Genomic DNA, 6951 nt, shown 5'->3' with positions numbered 1-6951 from the left:
GCCCCACTATGGTAAGTAGTTTAGAGGATTAGTGTCTGCCCTGTCCCAAGTTAACTAAGGCTATTTTAAAACATAACAGGTGTCTGTGTCGTGATTGATTGCTAGCCGGTTAGAAAACACTGCCATAATAATAATTATAGGCCTGATAATTTACCATACTGGTAAATTAATGACAATAATCCACAGCTCTGAGACTAAACTGGAAAGAAAAAGCATTCTTCTGTCTTGTATGGCATTAAATCCTAGCTTGATCTCTTCCGTGCAAGCCAAGCCCGTCAGAGTCAACTCTGAGCTTCAGTGCTCGTGATAGTAAACTGTTGTTTTTCTGCATCAGAGATTGCAACACATGACTTAACACGGTGACAACTAGACAGACTATTTGAGAATCAAGGAAAAATGGTTTTGTGATTATAGTTCTTATCCTGTTATAATGAATTGTGTTTGCACACGCCTGGATGATAAACTTCTCAAGGTCACATCTATTTCTCTTCACCTTCAAGTCCTATGTTCTAGCTCAATGCCTCTCTCTCTCTCTCTCTCTCTGTCTCTCTCTCTCTCTCTGTCTCTCTCTCTCTCTCTTTCTCTCTCTCTCTGTGTACATGTGCTATACTCATGTGCATGTGTGTGTCTGAGGGGTACACTTCCCTTTGTGGATATGTGTAGAGGCTAGAAGTTGATATCAGGCTGTCCCCCATCACTTTTTTATCTCATATTTTTGAGACAAGGTCTCTCACTGGGCCTGGAATTTGTCATTTCCATAGACTGGTTGGCCCAAGAGACCCCAGAATACACGTGCCTGGGACCTGCCTGCCCCCTGCATGCTGTGGTATAGCACATATGGGTATGCTTGTCCTTTTTACATGATTGCGAGAAACATCAATGTGGGGAGCCATGCCAAATTCTGCCATGTCAGAAATCCTGTGCTTAGGCTGCACGCTGTTGAGGGGAACTGCGGCTGTGCTGGTCCTGACCATCACTTGTTTTTGTCCCCAGTTGAAACCTTGTTTTTGCCCACAGTTGAAACCTTGTTTTTGCCTGCAGTTGAAACATCACTTGTTTTTCTCTGCAGTTGAAACATTGTGCTCCACTGGTTGCCTTCATTTTTCTTGTTTTGAGTCTCCCTCCCCTATAAAAGAAGTTCTGTTACTCCTAATAAATGGCACTAGGCATTCTCTTAGCAGGAATGACCCACTGTTATGTTGTCTTTTCAATGCGCAAACCCTTGCCATAGCCTAGACTAGCAGTGCTGGCGCAGCATATGAACTTGGGTCTTCATGCTTGAGCAGTCAGCACATTACCCGCGGAGTCACCTCTCCCCAGTCCATATGGTGACTAACTCTTGTCTCACTTACTCCACTCCATGTGGCTCTCCCTGTGGCCACAGTAGATACTCCTGGGAGAAGCAGCATACACACCAGCTGCATACACTGTTTCTTCTAACTGTTGAGATCTCCTCCATTTGCTCCAAGACACTCTTACACTGTTGATCTGTTCCAGGGACATATAACCCGATGACCATGAAGATATTACCCACCACCCAAGGCTTTCATCTTGACAAGGATTCAAAGGCTTATAGGAAGCGGTCACAGGAAGCACAGAAGAGGTGTCTCCTGACAAGAGGGAAGGATTTGGCTGAGCGGAGAGGCCTTCTGGAGTCACTGAAGGCATACCTCCTATAGGTAATTCTTGTACAGAATTAGATAGTTTTAGCAATGTGTGACAGAATAGCCACTTTGGAAGATGGTTTGGCTGTTTCCTACAAAACTAAACATGCTTTTGCCATATGATCCAGCAATCATATTCCTTGGTATTTACCCAAATGAGATGAAAACATATCCACACAAAAATCTGCACATGGATGTTTATAGCAACTTTATTCATAATTGCCAAAATCTGGAGGCATCCAGGATGCTGTCAGTAGGTAAATGGATGAGTAAACTATAGTACGTTTAGACAATGGATTACTGTTCAGTGCTTAAGTGATTAACAATGTAAAAAGAAGCCAGTCTGAAAAGCTACATGTGGTAAGAGCCTAACTTAACAGAGCATTCTAGAAAAAGGTGAAAGGACAGAGACCACTTATATCAGTATTGCCCAGGGGTAGGTCTGGAAAGAGGGATGAATGGGCAGATACAGAGGACTTTTAAGGCAGTGAGAGCATTTTTGTGAGATCATTATATGTTTTCCTGAGTGGATGTCCACTAATGTAGACTATGGACTTTGGTTTGTACGTTCACTGTGACAAATGTGCTGTGGGGAGAGGTGACAGTGGGGCAGTTAGATGTACACGGATAAGAGAAGGAACTCCCCAAACTGCTCTAAGCATAAAGACTATTAAAACACAGGGACACACAGTATGGAATGAGAACAGCATTGTTTACTGTGGTGATTAAGGGAAAATTAGCCTTCTGCATGCTCCATCACTCGTAAGACTCCCCGTGTCTCAAGCTGCGCACAATAGGTACTCACTCACTGCACCCCAAAAAGCACTGTGTTGTAGAAAATTTAAAATATTTAATGATGTTTATTATTAAGACCTATAATTATTACAGTGGCAATATCTAACCCACTATCATAATTAAAAAAAAAAAAAGACACAGATACATGTTGTATTTTAGAATAGCCTCATTTACTTGGGGCTGGGCAGATATTAACCCCCTAAACCACCTTCCACTATCTCCCAATCCCCCTCCCATGCTATCGGCTTCAATCGTTTCTGTCTGGGCTGTTTCCCATCCATATCCCAAAGTACTTGCTTATGTTGTTCGTCTGGGCCACTTCTTTCCATGCGGAACTTCAGAGTTCCTCCTCCTGGTCCTCATGGCTCTTTCCTATCCCACGGTGATGCTGCTCCTTCTTCTCCTGTCCCTGTCTCCTACCCAAGATCCTTCTCTCCCATAAGCCACACCCCCTTCGCTCTGCCCTGCCCAGGTGCGTAGGCATTTATTCAGCCAATCGGGGGATAACTTGGAAGCAAGGATTACAAACATCATTTTAGGGTATGTGGGTCTACTCATTAAAGTCAGCAGGCAGACCTCAGGGGGGAAATAATTAGCAATCAAACACAAAGCGCCAGGCCATGCCTCAACCACATTGCATCCTCATTGCTTGGTACGAGGTCTGGCATTTGGTAGTGCTGACTGCCCGTGGGCACAATCAGTGATCCAGAACGCATGGCAACTGGTCGGCTGCCAGGCACAGTGCTTGGCTCCCCCCTGACACTGCATGCTTTGTGCAGTGTGGTCATTGGGTTGCGCCCTTAGCATCACCGTAGCCTGTTGCTCCAGGTGACGTGTTCAGCCACGAAGATGGGGCGTGGTCCCTGTGGCGTGCTGAGTTCTTCAGGACAGGTGCTCTGGAAGCCTTCCTCGTGGAGACAGCATAGAGTGGAGAGACTCTCCAGTAGGGTAAAGTTCTTGACTGATTGAAATATTTCTGGAAGGAGAAAAATATTACAGTAGCCAGTGGAAACCCAGTGAGGATTGGTGTCAGGCCAGTCCTTTCGCTCTCTGATTGTGTGGAAGTGAGCCTGTGTGCAAATGCTGCTAGCCTGATACAGAAGGAGCACGTGCTTGCCGTGGTAATGTCTTGTGCTCTCTTTGCCGTTGTGACTTAGAAAAACCCCATGGCAAAGGAGTTGCTTTTAGACTTCAGTGTCTGGCTCTTCTTTGAAGCATGTCATCGGCTGTGTCTGCTGTGCTTCTTTTCGTCACCTTTCATTGTCCCGGACAATGATTTCTGTTTCGTCATGGTGCCCATGCTCAGCGTAGACCACCCTAGACCACTGTGTGCCTTTCTCCTTAGGCTGCTTCTTCTGTGTTTGCTGCTGTTGGGACTGAGCAGAAGCCAGAGGGCCAGAGGCATGTCTTCCCAGGCCTTTCCAACTATATTGGCTCCCTGAAGCTATCAGAGCCAATAATTACCACAAATTAGGTAACAACAAAACAAAACCAACAACAAAAACAAAGAAACAAGCAAACAAACAAAAACCCCAGAACTTTGCTATGTCCACAGCCTAGGAGATCAGAAACCCAAGATCAAGCTGTTAATGGTTTCTGGCTCTTTCTGGAGGCTTTCAGAAAGACTCTTCCCCCATATCTTGATGCTCCCAGTAGCTTTTGGCAACCAACAGCAATGCTTGTCTGATAGACACATTCATCTCTGCCTTCCTTTTCAGATTTCTTTTCCTTGTATGTGAGGACTCTGTACTTACTCCCTACACCTTTCACCCCTGTTTCTCTCTCCTATATTTAGCTAAAAGCTGCTTCTGAGGATACGGACTCTGCAGCGCACCGTGCTCATCATCTGATCAGCGGTTTTGACTTTTGAAGAAAGTCGGGGGTTTTGATCGTGAATATGTTGCCTTGGACAAGAAGATACTGAGGACACAAATGAGGCACCGTCTTAGTAACTGTTTGACTACCATGAAGAAACACCAAGACCAACCTTTAATTGAAGCTTTAGAAGATTAGTCCATGATCATAATGATGGGGGGAGGGGTGTGGTGGCAGGAAGGCATGGTGAGAGAGAGTAGATGAGAGCTACATCCTGATCCTTAGACAGCATGGGGTGGAGAGAGAGAGAGAGAGAGACAGACAGACAGACAGATAGACAGACAAGTTCTGGCATAGGGGTTTGAAACCTCAAAGCTCACTCCCAGTGACACTTTTTCCAACAAAGTCATGCCTCCTAATCCTTCCCAAACAGTTCCACTAACTAGGGACCAAGTATTCAAACATATGGGACTCTGGCAACCACTCTCATTCAAATCACCACAGACACCAATAGCACTAATTTAATGTCATTAAGGAAAAAGGAAGTCGGATTATATCCTATACCCCGAAGTCCTCCTTCCCCCCCCTGCCCTTGCCGTGGATAAATGGCTGGCAGTGTGATCCCCTAAATCCGGTTTCAGTGTATCGTGTGTTATGTAATGTGAGGTTATCAGATGTAAGATATAAGACGGTGTAAAAGTTGGAGCTTCTGATGATTCATACGGTTTGGTTTGACCTCCTCGGGTTGCATCATCCACATTTTTAACTAGAGTTCTATATTGGGATTCATCCTAACACTGACATGCGTTGAAATATAGACACACAGATAAGTTATGGAAAATGTAGTTATTGCAGAATTTATTGCAGAGGTAAATTTTTAGAAAGAACAGAAGAAAGGTGATTAAGTTACAGCATCTCCTTACTATGGAATTTTATGATGTCTTTACATGGAGAGCTGTGAATGGTATAAACCAGAAAAAGCAATTTCCAGAACTATAGATGGTTCCATTTTTGTAGCAATGAAAATTGTAATTATGCATAATCAAAGATACAAATTTGCATCTTTATTATATACACAGAGAAAAAAGGATGAGTGCAGAGTGTCTCCGGCCGTTGCAGTAGAGAAAAGGGAACCTCGGCTGGCAGATTCTGAAATGCTGTACATGGGAGCGTGTATAAGATATTAATGTGTGAAAGATATGAAATTATCATAAAAGGTGCTTTCATTTTGCACACCAGCTTCCATCTCTCTGATATAACTGTGGTTCATTTGAGAAGCTCTTTCAGTGCATGCAGGCACCTCATACATGCATCTACTTGTTTCTCTTCATTATAATGGAACCAGTTCCTTTGCCTCTTGAGAATTCAGAGCCAACGTATTGTCCACACAGACGCATCACAAGGTCACCATCTGAACTTTCTATTAGTCAACTTGTCCCTGCTAATGAATATTGGGTGCTTCCAGCATTTTAACTTTTCTTTTCTTTCTTTAAAAATTTTTTTTAGGTTTTTATTTATTTATTTTATGTATATGAGTGCTCTATCTGCATCTATGCCTGCAGGCCAGAATAGGGCATCAGATCACATTATAGATGGTTGCGAGCCACCATGTGGTTACCTGGAATTGAACTCAGGACCTGTGGAAGAGTAGACAGTGCTCTTAACTGCTGAGCCATCTCTCCAGCCCCAACATTTCACTTTTTTAAAAGCAATAAAGCAGAACCATTCTTGTGAATACATTTTGGCTAGTCATACCCAGCTATATCTTCCAGGAACACTTTTGTCAAAGGGGTCACTAGTGGAAAAAGACGTGCATTTAAAACTCTGACACACATTGCCAAATTCTCCAGAGAGGTCACACCAATATCCATTTCCACCAGCAATCTGTGAGAGCATTTGCTTTCCCCTTTGGGCTTGTAACACTGGGTACCATCTTATAGCTGTTTTGTCAGTCTGAGAAGCAAGAAAAAGTATTTATTTATAGCTTTGTTTAATAATTATGAGAGATAATGTTCCCTTTTCTCAAACAGGCCTTGGGCCATTCTCTTCTATCCTTTTCACAGTGACTTGTAAAGGCTCTTGAAGAAGTTTGACACTTTGTTGTTTATTTTCTAGATACCTTGTTCCAGTTTGTCATTAGTCTTTTGACTTTGTGGCTTTTTCCATGAAGCTTTGAAGCACTATATGAACATTGATTATATTTTATCATGTCTGATTTTGTGCCTAACTTAAAACAACTTCATCACAGAGGACAAATTCTTATGATTTAAAGTATTTTCTGCTTAAGTCATTAATCCACCAAGCACTGATTTTAGCAGGGAAAGAAATATTTACTTTAACTTTGTAGCCACTTTTATTGTCTGACTTTTCTAAAATGAGTGTGTATTTGCTTCTATAATTTAAAAAGTCCAGTAAATCAAAACGGACAACAAGGCATTATGACCATAGAGTGAAGCCTGGAGCCAGAAAAGCTGGGCTACTTTAATAGAAGTGATTATTTAGTGTATTGACCACATAATTTATCAGGCATAGTACTAGGTCCTGGTGACATAATAAAAGCTCAGATTCAAGAACTGACAATTGTAATTAGAAGGAGGGGAGGCATTGATGGAAGTATTTTAGACCACGAACAGTTACCATGGCAACGAGAGCCTGAACCATCACCATGGAGGTACAA

At 42.9% G+C, this 6951-nt stretch overlaps 1 long non-coding RNA gene across 1 annotated transcript; it reads left to right on the top strand.

Annotated features, from left to right (window-relative positions):
• The first annotated feature begins 1416 nt into the window (after positions 1 to 1416).
• LOC311592017 lies at positions 1417 to 5505 on the top strand. The gene is made up of 2 exons (XR_014777270.1): positions 1417 to 1679; positions 4255 to 5505. It is a non-coding gene; the product is annotated as an uncharacterized lncRNA (long non-coding RNA).
• The last annotated feature ends 1446 nt before the right edge of the window (positions 5506 to 6951 follow it).

This window comes from Acomys minous (genome assembly GCF_964271855.1).
Source record: "Acomys minous genome assembly, chromosome: 1".
NCBI lineage: Eukaryota > Metazoa > Chordata > Mammalia > Rodentia > Muridae > Acomys > Acomys minous.
Note: the sequence above shows the minus strand (reverse complement) of the source record. Positions and strands in the feature narration are given on the sequence as shown.